Source organism: Orcinus orca, chromosome 10 (genome assembly GCF_937001465.1).
Source record: "Orcinus orca chromosome 10, mOrcOrc1.1, whole genome shotgun sequence".
Taxonomy (NCBI): Eukaryota; Metazoa; Chordata; class Mammalia; order Artiodactyla; family Delphinidae; genus Orcinus; species Orcinus orca.
In genome coordinates, this window is record NC_064568.1 from 62407816 (window position 1) to 62430156 (window position 22341).

The following is a 22341-nucleotide window of genomic DNA, read 5'->3' on the forward strand; positions in this document are numbered from 1 at the left end:
ATGTGGTAGCTCTAAGGTTGTGTTTATATTGTCCAGAAGAGATACTTTTATAAATAGAGCTCTCCTTTCTCCAGCTCCTACCTTACTCCTCAGTAATTTAGTTTCCTGGCTGGTTATTTCTTTGTTTCCATGTTTAAAGGCATCAAGGTTTTACCAAGAGTCCCATTTTAAGGGTGCAGCCAAAACTAGTCTGGGGAACGTTTTAGTTCATCTTTTCAAACCCTTATTACCTTGCAGGACTGAGTAAATCAAGCATGGCAGAGTTATGTCCTGTCAGTAGTGGACCCAGCTCTGGGAAGATGTAGGGAATAAAATAGGGCATCTCACACTCTGGGTTTTAATTTCTTAACAGGCCTTAAAGTTAGGGGCAATTATGATCTTTTTTGATTAAATTAGGCTGGTTTCCAGCTTAACCACTAAGTTATGTTTATTTTATTTTCTAAATTTTATTGCAGTGTGGGTGATACAATGTTGTTAGTTTCAGGTGTGCAGCGCAGTGGTTCAGTTACACATATATCAATACATATATCCATTCTTTTTCAGGTTCTTTTCCCATATAGGTTATTACAGAATATTGAGTTCCCTGTGCTATACGGTAGGTCCTTGTTGGTTATCTATTTTATATATAGTAGTTACGTTTATTGTATCACTACCTCTGAGAGCTTGAAGGTAAAATATAGTACAAAAATTATATCATACTTTATGGTGCAACACCAGGACCAGGAGGCCCTCGAGTCTAACAGTCCAGGTGTGGAAATCCTGGCTGTGCCTTTTTTTTTTTTTTTTTTTGCGGTACGTGGGCCTCTCACTGTTGTGGCCTCTCCTGTTGCGGAGCACAGGCTCCGGACGCGCAGGCTCAGCGGCCATGGCTCACGGGCCCAGCTGCTCTGCGGCATGTGGGATCTTCCCAGACCGGGGCACGAACCCATGTCCCCTGCATCGGCAGGCGGACTCTCAACCACTGCGCCACCAGGGAAGCCCTGGCTGTGCCATTTTTAAGCTGGGACTTTTTGTTATTTATTTAACTTTCCTGTACTTCAGTTTGTTTACCAAATTTATGGCTTCTTGGTTACTATGGTGTCACTAAACTCCTTTATCTGCTCTTAAGGAGTCTAGTATGGGGCAGACATTGATGAAATCATCACATACCTGTAAAATTATCACTGGAGTAGGTGCTGTGAAGGGCAGATTCGTGCAACGATGAGAGAATGTGATGGAGTTTGATGGAGGGAAGTCAGTGAAGGAATATTGAAAAGTAACACTTAGCTTGAATTTTTGGAGTAATTGTATTGCTTTCCTTACTCGTGGTTTTTGATTTTTTTATAGTTTTTTTTTAATATAAATTTATTTATTTATTTTTGGCTGCATTGGGTCTTTGTTGCTGCGCACAGGCTTTATTTAGTTGCGGCGAGCAGGGCCACTCTTCGTTGTGGTGCTCAGGCTTCTCATTGCGGTGGCCTCTCTTGTTATAAACCATGGGCTCCAGTAGCTGTGGCTCGTGGGCCCTAGAGCGCAGGTTCAGTAGTTGTGGCGCACGGACTTAGTTGCTTCTCAGCATGTGGGATCCTCCTGGACCAGGGCTTGAGCCCGTGTCTCCTGTATTGGCAGGCGGAAGCTTAACACCGCACCACCATATTTTTTTTTACTTTTAGTATCCTTCTTCTGTGTGTGTCATCTGAGCTCCATTTTGGAAGTGGGCAGGATATGGATAATAAAGTAATATGAGAATAAACATTTTGAGGGCAGGAATAAATTTTTTAAATTGATAGACTTTTAGAGCACTTTTAAGTTTACAGAAGAGCTGGGCGTAAGGTATAGAGAGTTCCCATGTACCCCATCCACCCCCACAGTTTTCCTTGTTGTTAACATTTTGTGTTAGTTGTGGTACATTGATTATAATTGATGAACCAGTAGGGATATATTATTATTAACCAAAATCCACAGTTTACATTAGGGTGTTGTAAAGCTCTGTGAATAGAGATGCGTAATGTCTTACACCTACCATTACAGTATCATAGAGATGCATTTCACTGCCCTGAAAATCCTCTGTCCTCTGCCTGTTTATCCCTCTCTTCCTCCCTGCCCTCACTGATCTTTTTTGTCTTTATAGGTTTGCCTTTTCCAGAATGTTCTGTAGTTGGAATCGTGTAGCCTTTTGTCTTCATTCACTTAGCAATATACTATTAATGTTACTCTGTATCTTCTTGTGGCTTGATAGCTCATTTTTTTTCTTTTTTAGCATTTAAAATGAAAAAGAATAAATTTAGGGGTTCTCTGGTGGCACAGTGGTTGAGAGTCTGCCTGCCGATGTAGGGGACACGGGTTCGTGCCCTGGTCCGGGAAGATCCCACATGCCGCGGAGCGGCTGGGCCCGTGAGCCATGGCCGCTGAGCCTGCGCGTCTGGAGCCTGTGCTCTGCAACAGGAGAGGCCACAACAGTGAGAAGCCCACGTACCACAAAAAAAAAAAAAAAGAAAAAGAATAAATTTATACCTTGTTCACTCATTTTTTTCTTACTGCAGAATAATATTCCATTAAATGGATGTTTGTTCATTCACCTATTGAAGGACATCTTGGTTGCTTTTAATTTTTGTCAATTATGAATAAAGCTGCTATAAACATTCATGTGCACATTGTGTGAGGGCATGAGTTTTCAGTTCATTTGAGTAAATACCTATGAGCATGATAAATGGTTTGTATGGTAAGACTATGTTTAGCTTGGGAAGAAATTGCTGACCTGTCTTCCAAAGTGGCTGTACTATTTGCGTTTCTGTCAACAATGAATGAGAGTTTCTGATGCTCCACATTCTTATCAGCATTTGGTGTTGTCTAGTGTTTTAAGATTTTGGCCGTTCTAGTAGGTGTGTAGTGATATTTCTTTGTTGTTTTAATTTGCAGTTCCCTGATGACATATGATGTGGAGCACCTTTTCAGTGCTTATGTGCCATTTGTGAATCTCCTTTGGTGAGGTGTCTGTTCAAATCTTTTGCTGCTTTTCAGTTAGGTTGTTTGTTTTCTTGTTGAGTTTTAAGAGTTCTTTGTCTGTTTTGTATAATAGGCCGTTTTTAGATATGTATTTTGCAAAATATTTTCTCTCAGGATGTGGCTTGTCTTTTTGTTCTCTTAACAGTGTCTTCTGCTGAGCAGAAGTTTTAAATTTTAAAGAAGTCCAACTTATGGCTTTTCTCTCTCATGGATTGTGATATTGTATTTATAAAGCCATCACCCAATCCAAGGTCACCTAGATTTTCTTCTGTGTTATCATCTAGAAGTTTTACATTTTACATTAGGTCTGTGATCCATTTCGAGTTAATTTTTGTGAGAGGTCTGAGCCTAGATTCACTTCCTTTGCATGTGAATGTCTAGTTCTTCCACACCATTTGTTGAAAAGATTCTCCTTTCTCTGTTGAATTGCCTTTGCTTCTTTATCAAAGATCGGTTGACTGTATTTGTGTCGTTCTATTTCTGGGCTCCCTGTTCTGTTGCATTGACCTGTTTGCTCTCTCGCCGACACCACACCATCTTGATGACTGTAGCTTTACAGTAAGTCTTGAAGTCGGGGAGTGTCACTCCTCCGACTTTGTTTTTCAGTACTGTGTTGGCTGTTCTGGGTTGGGATGGTTTTTTTATACCTCAAGAATAAGCACTTGGTAAATATTATTTGTCGAGAATCTTTTTTCCAATAGAGCAGCTATAGTGATCTTTTAAAAACTTAAGTCCAATCTGTTATTCTGCCAAAAATCCCTCCAGTAGTTTCCCATTTCAGTGAGGGTCAAATTGAAGGTCCTTGAAATGACTTGCTGGTCCTCCAGTTCCCGGCTCTCCTGTTCCCTCTCCAACCTCATCTCTTCCTTCTGGACACCGTGGCCTCCTTGGTCTTTCTTGAACACACCAGGCGCACCTTGTCTTAGGGCTTTAGCAGGGCTGTTGCCTCCACCTTGAATGTCTTTCCCCAGATGTCTGCATGGCTAAGTCCTTCATCTCTTTCAAGTCTTATTCATATGCAGCCTTCCCAACAATGATCTTTCTGATGATTTTATTTGAAATTCCAGCTTGCCCCTTCCTCTCCTTCAACCTCTAAACTCTCAAACCTCTAAACTCTCAACCAATCTTTTTTTTTTTTTTATTGGAATAAAATTGCTTTACAATGTTGTGTTAGTTTCTGCTGTACAATGAAGTGAATCAGCTATATGTATACCTATATCCCTTCTCTCTTGGACCTCCCTCCCCCCCTTACCCCCCTCCCATCTAGGTCGTCACAGAGCACTGAGCTAAGCTCCCTGTGCTATATAGCAGGTTCCCACTAGCTATTTATTTTACACATGGTAGTGTATTTATGTCAAACCTAATCTCCCAATTCGTCCCACGCTCCCCTTCCCCACTGTGTCCGCATGTCCACTCTCTACGTCTACGTCTCTGTTCCTGCCCTACAAATAGGTTCATCTGTACCATTTTTCTACATTCCACATTTATGCGTTAATACACAGTATTTGTTCTTCTTCTGGCTTACTTCACTCTCTATGACAGATTCTAGGTCCATCCACATCTCTATAAATGACCCAATTTTGTTCCTTTTTATGTCTGAGTAATATTCCATTGTATATATGTGCCACATCTTTATACATTCATCTGTAGATGGACACTTAGGTTGCTTCCATGTTCTGGCTATTGTAAATAGTGCTGCAGTGAACATTGGGGTACATGCGTCCTTTTGAAATATGGTTTTCACAGGGTATATGCCCAGTAGTGGGATTGCTGGGTCATATGGTAGTTCTATTTTTAGTTTTTTAAGGAACCTCCATACTGTTCTTCATAGTGGCTGTATCATTTACATTCCTACCAACAGTGCAAGAGTGTTCCCTTTTCTTCACACCCTCTCCAGCATTTATTGTTTCTAGATTTTTTGATGATGGCCATTCTGACTGGTGTGAGTTGATACCTCATTGTAGGTTTGATTTGCATTTCTCTAATGATTAGTGATGTTGAGCATCCTTTCATGTGTTTGTTGGCAATCTGTAAATCTTCTTTGGAAAAATGTCTATTTAGGTCTTCTGCCCATTTTTGGATTGGGTTGTTTGTTTTTTGATATTGAGCTGCATGAGCTGCTTGTATATTTTGGAAATTAATCCTTTGTCAGATGCTTCGTCTGCAAATATTTTCTCCCATTCTGAGGGTTGTCTTTTGGTCTTGTTTATGGTTTCCTTTGCTGTGCAAAAGCTTTGAAGTTTCATTAGGTCCCATTTGTTTATTTTTTTTTTTATTTCCATTTCTCTAGGAGGTGGGTCAAAAAGGATCTTGCTGTGATTTATGTCATAGAGTGTTCTGCCTATATTTTCCTCTAAGAGTTTTATAGTGTCTGGCCTTACATTTAGGTCTTTAATCCATTTTGAGCTTATTTTTGTGTATGGTATTAGTGAGTGTTCTACTTTCATTCTTTTACATGTAGCTGTCCAGTTTTCCCAGCACCACTTATTGAAGAGGCTGTCTTTTCTCCACTGTATATTCTTGCCTCCTTTATCAAAGATAAGGTGATCATATGTGTGTGGGTGTATCTCTGGGCTTTCTGTCCTGTTCCATTGATCTATATTTCTGGTTTTGTGCCAGTACCATACATCTTGATTACTGTAGCTTTGTAGTATAGTCTGAAGTCAGGGAGCCTGATTCCTCCAGCTCCGTTTTTCATTCTCAAGATTGCTTTGGCTATTCAGGGTCTTTTGTGTTTCCATACAAATTTGCAGTGACTTCTTACCATAGTTCTAGGATGGTAATTTGAAGATAACGCTTGCAAGTACTAAGTGTTGGCATTTTGGTGTTCATAACTGTTGTGAAACAAAAACTATTCTTGAAAAACAAAATTGGGGTGGAAATGGCATCTGCAGAGATGTGAAGTGGCAAAGGTGGTAGAGGCTTGGCTTTGGAAAATCTCACTGAAAATGGGTGTTTCCTGCCTGACCTTCACAAGCATGATGAGCATTTTTGTAAGACAGTAAGATACTGGAATGTACAGATCAGGGGGTCTCTGAGATTGTGGACCACAGCCCTGTCAATCTACAGATGATGAACCCGGGCCCAGTGACTAAGCTGAAACTGCCCATCCAGCAAGCCAGTGGCCGGTGATCACACACAGACTTGCTGAGTCTGAATTTGGTGTCTTTTGCTTCTTCCCTTGCCTGCCTCTTTCCTGACATTCTTCCTTCCTTCCTCCTTCCTGTCCTAATTTTCTTCCCTTTTTTTTTTTTTAACCAAATATTTGAATATCTTCTCTCTGCTGGGCAGTGTGCTTGCTGGGAACATAAAGACAAATGAAACAAGATCCTTGCTTTCAAATTGTGTTGTGAGCTGTGAGGCGGCTGGGCTTCTTTGCAGAGACCTGAGCCTGCAGTTGGGGATCCCAGGCCACTGGTGCTGAGGGAGCGAGGGAGGCCAAGAATGTGATGGCACCGAAGTTGGAGAAGAGTGGTAGTGACCAAAGGAGGTGGCCGAGCAGAAGAGCAAACGTTATTTGCTGTTGAAGTGGTTTGACCAAAAAAAAAAACTTCAGGCATCTGAAGATCTGCTTGTTGCTTTACTTGTTGGTCACTTGCATTTTTCATTATAGCCACTAGGGGGAGCAGGACAATTGGGCCTTGACTTTCAGAGAGGCTCCTGTCCAGGTAGGAGTGGTCATACCAGGACTGTGTCCCTGTGTCTCTTCACGGGGCATCTGGGACTGAGTGTGTGTGTGTGTGTGTGTGTGTGTGTGTATGTGTGTGTGTGTGTGTGTGTGTGCGCGCGCGCATGCTGGGAAAGGCTTTGCCTTTAAGGAACAGGTCGGTAGACTGGCAGGGGACTTCTTATTGACCTGTAACTACTGTTAGGTTGCATTATTATTAATATGTGTATTTAGTGCTCAGTTACATTACATTTTTGTTATAATAATAACAAAAATATTCCCAAATCTTAGGTAATTGTGTACTTACTGTAAGTACATTCTTGAATGGTAAACAATGTAGGTGTTATAGCACTAGAGTTCCTTGTTTCTTGAAGTAAATGGTAGTTTACAAGGTGAATCCTTTAGCCTTCCTTCTTTCTCTTTTTCTCTCTATCAGTTAAATTGATCTTAGAGAAAATCTAGGACATGTTGACTTGATCCAGGCAGAGAGAGGAGGCACTTTGACATAATTAGGCAAATGATCAGAGGGATGAGGCCTGAATTAATGCTTATGTGAATATGCCTAGAATATGTAAGGAGAAAATTAGAACACATGGCCACAGATGCCAAATTCCGAAGGAAAAACAAGGAGGAACTAATTTCTGTAAAGGTATTATTTTCTCATCAATTTGTTTTACCCATATAATGGGACATAGTAGGTGTTAAAGTAAGTGCTTGTTGAGTGAGTACAATAATCAAGAAAAAATCACTTTCGTTTTGTTTTTACTGTGTCTTGTTCAGCAAACATTTATTGAGTGAATGATGCTGAAAGAAAGGAGTACCAAGGAGGTAAGGCAGAATTCCTGTATTTGAAGAGGTATGCTGAAGAGAGACAGCCATGCACAGGTAGTATTAAGGGATGCAGTACGAGCTATGACCAGAGGTAACCATGTTTAAGGTTTGCAGATGGCAGCTTGGGGTCTAGAGCCTTGAGGAGCTGTGTCTTTGCTGGGGGCGGAGGAGGTAAGCAGACCACACAAGGTGGCTTCTAAAGCCGCTTCTCACTTTCAAGTTATGTGAGTCTGTTTTAAAATTTCCACACCATTGCCTAGGGTTGACATCTGTGCCCTGAGTAGGCAGAAGACTGGGTAACAAATAGAAATTGCTTTTGGGGTTTCAGATGCTCGGCTGTAAGGTGCCTTAAGTAGTCATCAGTGAGTACTGAAAGCAAAAGCTGTATTCAGTTCATAAGTCCAGTTTCTGTATACAGTTATTTGGTAAAAAGTGATTGTGATATAAGATCTTATTTCTTGATTTGAAGTGTCAGTGAGTGAAAGCCTGATTAATCCTTTTCTGAGTTGTCAGAAGGGATTTAAGTGCCATTGGTGAGAGTTCAAGCTTGTTTTTTCACAGGTTTTAACCTGCGGTGAAGATGCCAGGACCCTAGCCCAGACCTGTATGAATCTTTGAAGGTGAAGCTTAGGCATCTGTATTTTTAAGAAGTTGCACAAATGACTTTCCCAGCTTTATTGAGATATAATTGACATATACCATTGTGTGCATTGAAGGTGTACTATGTGCTGATTTGATACACTTGTATATTGCATGGTTAAAGGCATTTGGTACCAGGGTGATTTTTGACTATAAGCAAGTATTATATTTGCCCCCGGCTCTTGCCTGTAGGACAGCAGTGAGATTGAATTCCCTAGACCACAGTGCATACTTCCATGACATCTTGTGAGCAGTATCTGACAGCTACATTCGATCTACGGGTACAGCTGGAATTCCCATTTAGTAATTAGCCAGAGAGAAGCCGTTGAAAGAGTATATTGTTATTAAAGGCCACGTCGACTTCTGATCTCCCCATTTCCAAGAAAAGCTTGGGATTTATGGAAATGGAATATTTTTCGTTAATAATTTTTTGCTTCTTCTGTTACATAATTTTAGGCATTTTATGTTATTTTAGTGGGTAGCTAATATTATGATGGAGAAAGACCTTAACATTTGGAGCATGCAGATGAAGCGGTATGTGGGAATTTTTTGTATGACTTTTGCGACTTTTTTGTAAGTCTGAACTTATTTCAGAATTAAAAGTTAAGAAAAAATTGCAAACGTAGTATCTGTAAGTAGATTTGTAATATACAGTGATTGCACATCTCCATGTATTATGATGGGTTATACTTGAATTTAGGGAATGAGAGTCTGTCACTTTCCCTATATAAGAAATTAAGACAGAACTGGCTTTTCTCTATGTACTAAATTCATCAGTTAAGTCCTTTTTCTGTACTCTTGTTTGGAAGTATCATCTTTCTATAGTCAGAATCTCATTTTAAGCATGAATTAGTCTATATCTTTGTTTCTGTAAGGAGCATGTGTATAGAGAACTAACTACCCCCTACTTCTTTATTTTGGTAGTAGATTTTCTGAGATACAATTCGCATACTATATACAATTCAACTGTTTAAAGTGTACAATTCAATGTTTTTTAGAATATTCACAGAATTGTGCAACCATAACTATAATCAAATTTAGAATATTTTTATCACCCCCAAGAGAAACCCTGCACCCTAGGAGAGTTGATCCTTCAATGAAAGACTATTTTTATGATGGGAACACCAGGGATGCAGGAAGGACGTGATTGACAGTTGACATCTGAATGACGCTCGCTGTGTGTAGGAGAACCATCCTTTGATTTTATTTATTTATTTATTATTTTACATTATTATTTCTTTATTGGAGTATAATTGCTTTACAATGGTGTGTTAGTTTCTACTTTATAACAAAGTGAATCAGTTATACATATACATATGTTCCCATATCTCTTCCCTCTTGCGTCTCCCTCCCTCCCACCCTCCCTATCCCACCCCTCTAGGTGGTCACAAAGCACCGAGCTGATCTCCTTGTGCTATGCGGCTGCTTCCCACTAGCTATCTGTTTTACATTTGGTAGTGTATATATGTCCATGCCACTCTTTCACTTTGTCACAGCTTACCCTTCCCCCTCCCCATATCCTCAAGTCCATTCTCTAGTAGGTCTGTGTCTTTATTCCCGTCTTACCCCTAGGTTCTTCATGACTTTTTTTTTTCCCTTAGATTCCATATATATGTGTTAGCATACGGTATTTGTCTTTCTCTTTCTGACTTACTTCACTCTGTATGACAGACTCTAGTTCCATCCACCTCACTACAAATAACTCAATTTCGTTTCTTTTTATGGCTGAGTAATATTCCATTGTATATATGTGCCACATCTTCTTCTTTTTTTTTTTTTTTTTTTTGCAGTACGTGGGCCTCTCACCTTTGTGGCCTCTCCCATTGCGGAGCGCAGGCTCAGTGGCCATGGCTCTCAGGCCTAGCCACTCCGCGGCATGTGGGATCTTCCCGAACCGGGGCACAAACCCGTGTCCCCTGCATCAGCAGGCGGACTCTCAACCACTGCGCCACCAGGGAAGCCCTGCCACATCTTCTTTATCCATTCATCCGATGATGGACACTTAGGTTGTTTCCATCTCCTGGCTATTGTAAATAGAGCTGCAATGGATATTTTGGTACATGACTCTTTTTGAATTATGATTTTCTCAGGGTATATGCCCAGTAGTGGGATTGCTAGGTCATATGGTAGTTCTATTTGTAGTTTTTTTAAGGAACCTCCAAACTGTTCTCCATAGTGGCTGTACCAATTCACATTCCCACCAGCAGTGCAAGAGTGTTCCCTTTTCTCCACACCCTCTCCAGCATTTATTGTTTCTAGATTTTTTGATGATGGCCATTCTGACTGGTGTGAGATGATATCTCATTGTAGTCTTGATTTGCATTTCTCTAATGATTAATGATGTTGAGCATTCTTTCATGTGTTTGTTGGCAGTCTGTATATCTTCTTTGGAGAAATGTCTATTTAGGTCTTCTGCCCATTTTTGGATTGAGTTGTTGTTTTTTTGTTATTGAGCTGCATGAGCTGCTTGTAAATTTTGGAGATTAATCCTTTGTCAGTTGCTTCATTTGCAAATATTTTCTCCCATTCTGAGGGTTGTCTTTTGGTCTTGTTTATCGTTTCCTTTGCTGTGCAAAAGCTTTGAAGTTTCATTAGGTCCCATTTGTTTATTTTTGTTTTTATTTCCATTTCTCTAGGAGGTGGGTCAAAAAGGATCTTGCTGTGATTTATGTCATAGAGTGTTCTGCCTATGTTTTCCTCTAAGAGTTTTATAGTGTCTGGCCTTACATTTAGGTCTTTAATCCATTTTGAGCTTATTTTTGTGTATGGTGTTAGGGAGTGATCTAATCTCATACTTTTACATGTACCTGTCCAGTTTTCCCAGTACCACTTATTGAAGAGGCTGTCCTTTCTCCACTGTACATTCCTGCCTCCTTTATCAAAGATAAGGTGTCCATATGTGCGTGGGTTTATCTCTGGGCTTTCTATCCTGTTCCATTGATCTATATTTCTGTTTTTGTGCCAGTACCATCCTGACTTCAGACTAGACTACAGAGCTACAGTAATCAAGACAGTATGGTACTGCCATCCTTTGATTTTATCAGTTGTGTTGGAATCTTTACGATTCTTTGATTCTTTTTTCCTTAAAAAGGTAGTTATAGTTTGTGCTATATTGGTGTTTATTTACCTGGTAGGTAGATTTTGGGTTAATCTATATCTGAATTCTGTTTCTGTAGGATATGTTTACATTTTCATTTAAAGGTTCTGAATGAATATTCCTTTGATTTTTTCTGTTAGAATCAGGTTCCTTTTGAATCCATTCTGTCACAGCTGAGAGGAATATCTTGAGTCGGTGGTCTTTAGTGATTTCCTACCTTCATCTGGACTCGGAGCCCGCAGGGTGGCAGGGGCCAGTGTGACCTGTCTGTCAGCACAGCTTCTGGCTTCCTCCTTGTCTTTTCCTCCTCTGTGACTCCTTCAGTGACTCAAAGCCAGAGGTGGTAGCTTTCTGGTCGAGCAGTTTGGATACACAGCCATAAATTGCTTTATTGCTTAATAAAGGTTTTTAAAAAACCCTTATTTAAATACCAAACAATTTTGTAATGTAAGTCATCGTAATGCCATTTAAGAAAGCAAATGGGGGGCTTCCCTGGTGGTGCAGTGGTTGAGAGTCTGCCAGCCGATGCAGGGGACACGGTTTCGTGCCCCGGTCCAGGAAGATCCCACATGCCGCGGAGCGGCTGGGCCCGTGAGCCATGGCCGCTGAGCCTGCGCTCCGCAACAGGAGAGGCCACAACAGTGAGAGGCCCGTGTACCGCAAAAAAAAAAAAAAAAAAAGAGAAAGCAAATAGAAACATTTCAAAGCTGTGGTGCATACCTTTTTGACATATAGGGCCTATTGTCTTCCTAAAAGGAGGGTTAGTTCTTCCTTTGAGGGTCTCCTGCTGTGCAGAATAAAAGGTGTTAGCTTATCCCTTATCCTGTCCTGCCCTGCGGCGGCTTAGGAAGTGGTTTTGTAGACTTTTGTCATTTTTCAGCCATCAGCACGTCAGCAGTGCCCACAGAGGCCCTGGAAATTCTCCTTTGTCTCTTCAGTGCTGGCTTATCATGGCAGAGATGGCCTCTCAGCATCTGGAAGTAAAGGAATCCGCCATCATTCTTGGACTCTGCAAATTGCGTAGTTGTAAATCGTTGCTCTCAGTCATCAGCTTTCAGTTTGGAAAGCAACACAAATTTGTCTCAACAAGCAGAGTCGTTTCCCTCTCTCCCCATCCTGCTTTTCCTGTGATAACTACTATAAATGTTTTATTTACATTCTCCCCTTAGTTTCTCATAAAATGTATGAAACCACGCATTCATACATTTTTATTTTACATGCACACACACACACAGTTTCTTTCGAGAAACAAGATCATACTCTTTTTGCAGAGTATTTTTTTAAATTAATCAGTTTATTTATTTTTGGCTGTGTTGGGTCTTTGTTTCTGTGTGAGGGCTTTCTCTAGTTGCAGTGAGCGGGGGGGGGGGGGGGGGGGGGGCACTTTTCATCGCGGTGCGCGGGCCTCTCACTGTCGCGGCCTCTCTTGTTGCGGAGCACAGGCTCCAGACACGCAGGCGCAGTAGTTGTGGCTCACGGGCCCAGTTGCTCAGCGGCATGTGGGATCTTCCCAGACCAGGGCTTGAACCCATGTCCACTGCATTGGCAGGCAGATTCTCAACCACTGCGCCACCAGGGAAGCCCCTTCAGAGTATTTTTTTTAACTTACCACTTAAAGGAGGAAGGAAAAGCCAACACATTATTTTCTAAAAGGCAGAAAATCTTTTAGCTTCTTTCTAGTTTCGTCAAATTTTCCCTTAGCAATTAGCATCTGGTTTACCAGAAAGATTTACTAACTATAAACCGAAGCATATATACCAGAACCAAAAAGCTAAAATGTAAGAGAAATTTAGACCAGTGTACCCACCCGTTTAACTTACTGTGGTTGGAACGGAGCATTTTCTTCCCTGTTACACTTTTCTTCTGTTTTCTCTAACTCAAAACATGGTTTATCAAAACCTAGAACTTTGGGAATATAAAGCTCTCCCCCTTATTTCCTCTTTCTATTTGTCTGTCAGTTACCTACTCCTAGAAGAGTCTATGGAACCAACTTATTATTCTGAAAACTTGAAATAAAGGGAAAGAATCAAGCATTTACTTGCATGAACTGTACCTATACCTCAGGGCAAAAAAATTTAATGAAAGTGAGATATCTTTATAGAGATAATTTAGCTTTCAAGTGAAGAATGAGTACAACATCTAATGCTGTCTCGGCTGCTAACTTACAAAAAAGAGATAACCAGGTTTTATGTGCTTGAATCTCACCAGTGGTCTCCATCCAACTTCTAATTTACAGGAAACATTAGGAATATTCTAAATGACACCATGGGGATGCAGTCACCAAAAGTCAAATTTGGGAAACCATGGGACAAATACTCCCATTACTTCAACAGATAAGCTGCAAGGAGATAAAGATGGAGAGAGAGGAGGGGATCCCATAGATTGGAAGAGACTGAGGACACGTATCTGGCAGCTGCAGTGTATGGACTCACCAAGACCCTGAGTCAAAGGAAGAAACGGGAAAGAAACTTACAGATGCTTGGGGAAGTTTGGACGCTTTGTTTCATGATATTAATGAACTGTACTGTTAGAGATAAATGCTGAACTATTCCTGATGAAATAACATGCTGTCTGAGATCTACTCAGACAGTTTTTGGTGGGAAGGACTAGGTGGGATATTGATGGACCAGGGTGGTCTGTGCATTGATAATGGTTGGAGCTGGTGATGGAGATCTGTGCATCCATACATGGCAGCTCATCGTACTTTTCTCAGTATTTTCATTCAAATTTTTCTGTAAAGTTCTTTAAAAAAGATCTTTCCTAGGCAGCTAAATGCATAGTCATCTTGCAGGTGAGGTCTCCTTTAAACTAGGTAATAAACCTCCTTTAAATTATGTTCTACAAACCACAAACACAACTCTTTAAAAAATTTATTTTTGTTTCATTTTTTATTTACAAACTTTTTTATTTTATATTGAACTATAGTTGATTTACAATATTGTGTTTCAGGTGTACAGCCAAGTGATTCAGTTATACATATACCTATATCTGTTCTTTTTCAAATTCTTTTCCATTTTAGGTTATTACAGAACTTTGAGCAGAGTTCCCTGTGCTATACAGTAGGTCCCTGTTGTTTATCTATTTTATATATAGTAGTGTGTATATGTTAATCCCAAACTCCTCCCCTCCACAAACACAACTCTTAAGTTCAGTTGCTAAATACAGGTGGACACCTGGGAGAAAGATGAACTCCAAAGCCTCGTGGAAAAGCAGTGCTGGCCCTACTTGACCACTGTGCTGTCACTGGTCTGTTCCAGCAGAAATCACCACATGGACCCTTCGAGGACCATGTTAGTCTGCGGATGACACAGCGTTCTGCTGGGCGCTCTGTGATGGGCAGATAAAGGCAGTGGAGAGGATGCAACATGTTGGCTTTTTCTTGAGAAAAATATAGTGTGTGCCATCCAGCAGCAGCTCACGAGATGGTCTAATTCTAGCGCCCTGCTGTCAAAGAGAATCTGTGCTTTTCTTTTTAAGTAAATATTGCCTCTATTGTCGGTTGGTTAAAACGCCAGCATAGTTGGATACAACCTTTTGGAAGTGAGGTGGGCTTTCTGTGATCTGGGAAGGAAACCGTGGAGAGGTTGTGGGGTGTGCCCATTCATTTAGTGAGTCAGTGGTCCATGAATTGAAGAGGGTCTAATGCAGGGGTCCCCAGGCCCCGGGCTGCACAGCAGGAGGTGAGTGGTGGGTAAGTGAGTGAAGCTTCATCTGCAGCTCCCCATCGCCCGCATTACCTCCTGAACCATTCCCCCCCTCGCACCATCCCCTGGTCTTCCATGAAACCGGTCCCTGGTGCCAGAAAGGTTGGGAACCACTAGTCTAACGTACACTGTGCCAGGCATGGTATTTAGTCCTGGCATCTCTGGCGGTTGGTTCCATCTTATAGACATGGGCGAACCAGGGCGCAGGGAGGGTTGGTTGAGTCACTTCCCTCAGGTTGCACAGCTGGGAAGTTGTGGAACTTGATTTTAACTTGACCTGTTTCCGAAGCCCTTATTTTTCTGAATTCTACGTTCATAGATTTTGATATTAAAGTATTCTCCTCTGGGGACATATTTCAGAGTTGTATGTGGTTTTGCATGTATTTTGAGATGATCAGACTTTCACAATTTTCTGTGAAGCTAATGTGCTCTCAGAGGTTAGTTTCTTTTTTGTTTTGTGGGGACATAGAGGAACCAATCTTCCTTTTACATGCTTTGCTGTGTATGGGTTTGGGGAGGTAGAAATCCTATTGTCTGTTGATTTTTTAAAAAAGAATAATGGGGCTTCCCTGGTGGCGCAGTGATTGAGAGCCTGCCTGCCAATGCAGGGGCGTGGGTTTGAGCCCTGGTCCGGGAAGATCCCACATGCCGCGGAGCAGTTGGGCCCGTGTGCCACAGCTGCTGAGCCTGCGCTCCGGAGCCTGTGAGCCACAACTACTGAGCCTGCAAGCCACAACTACTGAGACTGTGAGCCACAACTACTGAGCCCATGAGCCACAACTACTGAAGCCCGCGCGCCTAGAGCCCGTGCTCTGCAACAAGAGAAGCCACCGCAGTGAGAAGCCTGCGCGCCACAACGAAGAGTAGCCCCCGCTCACCTCAACTAGAGAAAGCCCACAAACAGCAATGAAGACCCAGTGCAGCCAAAAATAAATAAATAAAATAAATAAATTTATTAAAAACAAAAAAGAATGACGTATCCAGTGTGTACTAAATGATTAGAATGTGATGTGATTCTGTGAAGCTATTAGATTTGTAAGGATTTGCTTTGCTTAGTTGTACGTAGATGACAAGAGAGGCAGCGGAGTGGGTGATTTCCTTGGCCTAGGGTGGGGTCTTTGAGAGGCTTCGGAGTCATTTAGCACATTCGCATCTGGAACTCTTTGTTTTCAGGCTGCAGTTTCTCGGCTACATCAGCATCCTTATTGTCTGGGCTCAGAAACCCCACAGTGCCCCAAACCAGGAAGGGGAATTGGCAGCATGCAAGTGACAGAAGAATTGTACTGTATTGGGGGTTTCTGGTATTCATGAACATTTTTTGGGTGAAGAAAATATGCCAACCACTGATAGTATAATATACATTATAGCTACAAAGTGATTCTAGTAGTTACAACATTAGTTTCTTGAGATAGACATTGTTGTTACTCGTGTTTGATGATTTATTTTTAAATATTGGGGTATATTAGTATTTCCTAAAATTTTGCCTCAGAAACCCACAATAACAGTGGCTTAAAAACGATCACTTTTGTTTGCACTTAGGTGGGTGTCCAGACTGGTGTGCTACTCAGGGTCACGTACTGTGGTAGTTTTAAAACACCTGTGCAGTTTCTTTGCTGCTTTTCCCATTGAAGGGTTGGTTCTTGTCTCCTCCCCTTCAATCTGTGGGTCACCTGCTCACTTGTAACCAGTAGACAGTGGGGTCAGTGATGCTACATGACTTGTGAAGTTAGGTAGGAAAGGTGATGCCGCTTCTGCCTTGTTCCCTGGAACCCTGAGGCCACCGTTCTGTCAGGCCACATGCCGAGGCCACCTGTCAGTGGTCTGCCTGGCTGCTCCCCAATTGAGGTCCCAGCTAATAGTGAGCATCAACCACTAGACATATGAGTGAAGATGCTTCCACGTGATTCCAGCCTCCAGCCGTCAAGCCATTCTAGCTGTTGAGTTTGACCAGCTGAGGTCCAGACATCCCAGAGCAGAGACAAGACGTCCCCCTTGTGCCTGGTTTGAATTTCTGGCCCATGGAGTCCGTGAGCATAATAAAATGGTGGTTCTACAGAGTTCAGTGTTGGAGTCGTTTGTTACCAGCACCAGTGACTGGGACAGGGGCCCAGGTGTCTTCTGTCACCTTGCTTTGCCTTCCTAGGTTGTTACCCTTGCATGGTTCTGAAATGTTTTGGCCACCACAGCTGCTTCCCAGTCATCTGGACCAAGGATGTACAGAAAAGGCACTGCCTTTCCCCTGAAGGACACGCCCCAGAAGTAGCATAATCACTTCTGCTCACATCTTGTGGGCCAGAACTTAGCCACAGCACGGCCACATCTAACTCAGGGAAGCCTGAGAGGGGTGTATTTGTTCTTGGTGATCATGTACCTAGCTAAAAATTAGGGGAGCTCTTTCTTTCCTTGAGAGAGAAGAGTACATGTAGAGTTGTGTTGGCTTGATTATACTAAATTCTTTTTTTAAAAACTGAAGTATAGTTGATTTACAATGTTGTATTAATTTCTGCTATACAGCAAAGTGATTCAGTTATACATATATATACATTTTAAAAAGTATTTTTTCCATTATGGTTTATCATAGGATATTAAATATAGTTCCCTGTGCTATACAGTAGGACCTTATTGTTTATCCATTCTATATATTATAATAGTTTGCATCTGCTAACCCCACACTCCAAATCCATCCACCCCTCCCCTCCCCCCGGCAACCACAAGTCTGTTCTCTATGTCTGTGTGTCTGTTTCTCTTTCGTAAATAAGTTCATTTGTGTCGTATTTTAGATTCCACCTATAAGTGATATCATATGGTGTTTGTCTTTCTCTTCCTGACTTACTTCACTTATATACTAAATTATTTACTTTGTACTTTGTAAATGGTGTCTGTTTCTTTCCTAGGAGATTTTCCATTTCAAAGAGCTCTCAGTAGCAGATTTGCTGGAAAACTCTGTATTTTGGTTAGGATTAGAATCAGCTAATAATTATGGTATTTTACAAATGAAGACAAAATAACAGCGACTTAACAGGAATGAAGTTTACTTCTCTTTTATGTAGAATCCAGGGCTGGCTCAGCACAAATACTGGAAACACCACCACTGTCAATAACCCAGGCTCCTTGAACCTTGCTCCTGCAGGAGCCTTAGGGAGCTGCCTTGTGGTCCAGGATGGCTGCTTGAACTTCATCCATCAGGTCAGCTTCCCAGCCAGTAGAAAGGAAGAAACAGGGAAGAAGGGATAGAGGGGAACCAGGTATCTTTCAAAGAAAATTCGTAGAAGTTGCCGTATGACACTACTACTTTAATTCCATTGACCAGAACTTCATCATTTGGTCATGCCTGCCGAAGGAAGCCTGGAAAGCGTGGTTGCTATTTCAGGCAACAGTGCGACCCATCAAAATCAGAGTTTCTATTACTAAGGAATCAGGCTCTGCTACACTCTGTCCATTTGGGAAGAACTATCATCCATGTGATATGCTGCAACATGGACAGAAAATGGTTAGAAAATGCACAATAAGGGCTTCCCTGGTGGCGCAGTGGTTGAGAGTCCGCCTGCCGATGCAGGGGACGCGGGTTCGTGCCCCGGTCCGGGAAGATCCCACATGCCGCGGAGCGGCTGGGCCCGTGAGCCGTGGCCGCTGAGCCTGCGCGTCCGGAGCCTGTGCTCCGCGACGGGAGAGGCCACAACAGTGAGAGGCCTGCGTACCGCAAAAAAAAGAAAAAAAAAAGAAAGAAAATGCAGAGTAAGATTTTGTTGATCTACGTTTGTGTTCCCATGAGGCTCTCAGCCGTTCCTCCCCCATCCTTTTAAACACTTGGGTTTGTAGGGACATCTGATGTTTACTGGCCGACTACACACGGCTGTGTACAGACTGTCACTGTTTTAGCTTCAACCCTCAAAGCCTTTCCTGAAAAAGAACAATCCCGTTTCTAGTATGTACATAATAGGGCTGTCTGTCACTGTCTTTCAGTGGTCCAAAGTTGCTTTGTTTGAGGTGCTGCTTTTCTAAAAGTGGACTCTTTTTTTTTTTCTTTTTTTTTTGCTCCCTGGAAAGATTTTTCCCCTTTGTTTTAGAATTGAAATAGTCTGAATGACTATTTTAGCCATTTCTGGCTCCAGACTGAACTAGCTGTGAGACACTGATTCTTCCCCGGACCACGTACAGTGGCTACAGAACTTTTGTCTTAAGACCTCTCCTGAGAAAATACCATGACTCTTTGTTGTTCTCTGTAAAAAGCAACTTTCCTGCCTGTGTAGCAGGGTGGAAAGATTTGATTCACAATTAAACTTGGAAATGCAAAGAAAATATTTTCTTTCAAAAGGGAACCCTCCTACACTGTTGGTGGGAATGTAAGTTAGTGCAGCCACTATGGAAAACAGTATAGCGGTTCCTCTGAAAACTAAAAATAGAATTACCATATGATCCAGCAATCCACTCCTGGGCATCTATCCAGACAAAACTCTTGTTTTGTTTTTGTTTTTTTTTGCGGTACGCGGGCCTCTCACTGTTGTGGCCTCTCCCGTTGCGGAGCTCAGGCTCCGGATGCTCAGGCTCAGCGGCCACAGCTCACGGGTCCAGCCGCTCCGCGGCATGTGGGATCCTCCCGGACCGGGGCACGAACCCGCGTCCCCCAGCATCGGCAGGCGGGCTCTCAACCACTGCGCCACCAGGGAAGCCCCAGACGAAACTCTTAATTAAAAAAGATACATGCGCCCCTATATTCATAGCAGCACTATTCACAATAGCCAAGACATGGAAACCACCTAAATGTCCATCTACAGATGAATAGATAAAGAAGGTGTGGTGTGTGTGTGTGTGTATATATATATATATATATATATATATATATATATATACACACACACACACACACACAATGGAATATTACTCAGCCATAAGAAAAGAACAAAATGGGCTTCCCTGGTGGCGCAGTGGTTGAGAGTCCGCCTGCCGATGCAGGGGACAGGGTTCGTGCCCCGGTCCGGGAAGATCCCACATGCCGCGGAGCCTGCGCGTCCGGAGCCTGTTGCTCCGCAACGGGAGAGGCCACAACAGCGGGAGGCCTGCGTACCGCAAAAAAAAAAAAAAAAAAAAAAAAAAAGAACAAAACAATGCCATTTGCAGCAACATGGATGGACCTAGAGATTATCAAACTGAGTGAATTAAGTCAGAAAGAGAAAGACAAATACCATATGATATCAGTAACATGTGGAATCTAAAATATGACACGAAGTTATCTATGAAACAGAAACAGAATCACAGACATAGAGAACAGACTTGTGGCTGCCAAGGGTGAGGGGGGTGGGGGAGGGATGGATTGGGAGTTTGGGGTTAGCAGATGCAAACTGTTACATATAGCATAGATAAACAACCAGGTCCTACTGTATAGCACATGAAAGTATATTCAATATCCTGTGATAAATCATAATGGAAAAGAGTATGAAAAAACCTGAAAATATTTTCTTTCATTTTCTAGCTGCTCTGGTTGTTCTCAGTGAGTCTCACCTCCTGACTAGTAGAGAAAATGTGCAAAGTTGAACCTGTTTTTAATCTTAGTTTGGTGTGCTCACGTGAACAGTCTCTGTGGTCCTGTGTCTCCTGGTTAGGAATGCTTGGTCTGGTGGGTAGCACCCCCCCCCCCTTTTCTTCTGGGCACCTGTGGGGCAGGAGGTGGCTTCTGCAACCTAGCCTTCCTGGGGAAGCAGTGTGCCTGCACCACCAGAGTCTTTATCCTGCCCTTTTAGTGCCTCTCCCTCCCAGTGATGCCTCTTCCCTACCTGATGCCTGGTGCTCTGTTGGCCACTGATTCCAAGTCAGTAACCATGAACTTGGGGCCCATTGTTGTGGCTCAGGCCACATCCTTCATTTACTTGACTTCACCTGGGATCCCTTGGGGCCTGCAACCCCTGGAAGGTCTGGCTGGGAGCTCCCTTGTTCTCGTCCCACGTGAACTGCTCTGTAGCCCAGTGACAGAGCCCCTTCTCCCTGCCAGGTGACCTCTGGCCAGCACCCCAGCCAGGCTCACAGGTCCTGCTGTGTTCAGTCTGCACCAAGTAGAACCAAGGGTCCCAAATAGGGAGGAAGGCCAGGAGCCGCCTTCTGCCTCCAATGACTCCACACCCCCTCCTCCCACGGCCTGGACAGGGGAAGTTGGTCTGGCCCCTGACTTCGCCTGTCTCCCACAATCTGTCCATTTCATAGCCCACACCGTGCTCCTTTTTAGCTGGCCCTGGCTTTACTGTCAGACTGGAAGGGTATCTTTTCTACCCTGGAGGAGACTTCTGTGAAATCCTGATGCAACGCAGGCAGGGAGGGGAAAGGAATAAAGCAATTTGTAAAATTCTCTAGATAATAGCATGGCTAGCAGGGTTATGTAGTTTTGCTGAATAATCCCAGTTTGTAAATTGGAAGTGATTCTCCATCTTTTGGTAGCATTTCTATAATTTCTTTTGCTTTAGGGTAATGAACACTTTATGTCTAGAGGCAAAGGAGAACATATGAATATTTTTCAAAATATGTTATGACACTTTTTTTTTTAATAAGTATTAAAAAACATGTATTCTTGAACAGTGATTTGGATGGAAGTAGTGTTCTGAGAAACTTTTTTTTTTTTTTTTAGGATAATGAAGCTATTTTAGTATTATTTAAAATAAGAACAACCTTTAAACCTTATGAAGTGGGCAATAGGGGAGAAGCACGCCTTCCTGAGAAGGGTCCTCCGAGAAGGGTCTTCGCAGGGGCAAAGGCAGCAAGGGTGGGTGGGCAAGAGGGAGTGCAGGCCTGGATGTCAGCGGTGCTTCCTCGGGGCGGGCTCTGCAGGTAGGAGAGGTGGCTCTGGGGCTTGGCAGCTCCTGGCTGGAGTGGAGGGAGCTGGCCTGGCGGTCCGTGCCAGTGACTCAGGCAGGGGTAGGGCAGGGGTCAGCTGGGGAAAAGAAATGTGGGTTTGAGTGTCAGGAGGAGGTGGCCCTGGCTCTCAGGACTCAAGGGGGATGTCAGGCTGCAGGAGGCCCAGGCCCGGGAGTGCTGATCCGCCCCCATCTCTCCAGCGAGGCTCTGTGACTGTGCCCTGGGCGGATGGGGGGTGGGGGGGCCTCACAGCAGGGTGGGCGGCAGACGGGGAAGGCTCAGGCAGGGCTGCTAATCAGGCTGGGGCTCAGTGTCCTCTTCTCGGAGGCGCTTGCACCCGGAGCAGGTGCTTCTTCTCAGAGGCCCCGGCCTGGGCACAAAGACAGGGACCACTCCATTCCTCATCACGGGCCGGAAGGCCGACAGCCTGGGCTCGGGGCTCTCAGACCTGAGAGGCCCGTCGAGCCGCCTTTGTCCTTCCTCGCGTCGGCTGAGGGCCCTCAGCGCGGTCTCCATGGCACAGGGGTCTGGGGACTCCTGGCTGGGCGGACACGGGGACAAGCTCCTTAGGCTTTCAA

General features: G+C 43.1%; 1 protein-coding gene and 1 long non-coding RNA gene across 5 annotated transcripts in view; both read left to right on the forward strand.

Moving 5' to 3' along the window:
• The window catches only part of DST (dystonin), a 494628-nt gene that overhangs the window by 168734 nt on the left and 303553 nt on the right, over positions 1 to 22341 (forward strand). The window lies entirely within an intron of this gene.
• On the forward strand, positions 5404 to 15890 carry LOC125965647 (uncharacterized). Its single transcript, XR_007479825.1, has 2 exons — positions 5404 to 5528; positions 11012 to 15890. It is a non-coding gene; the product is annotated as an uncharacterized LOC125965647 (long non-coding RNA).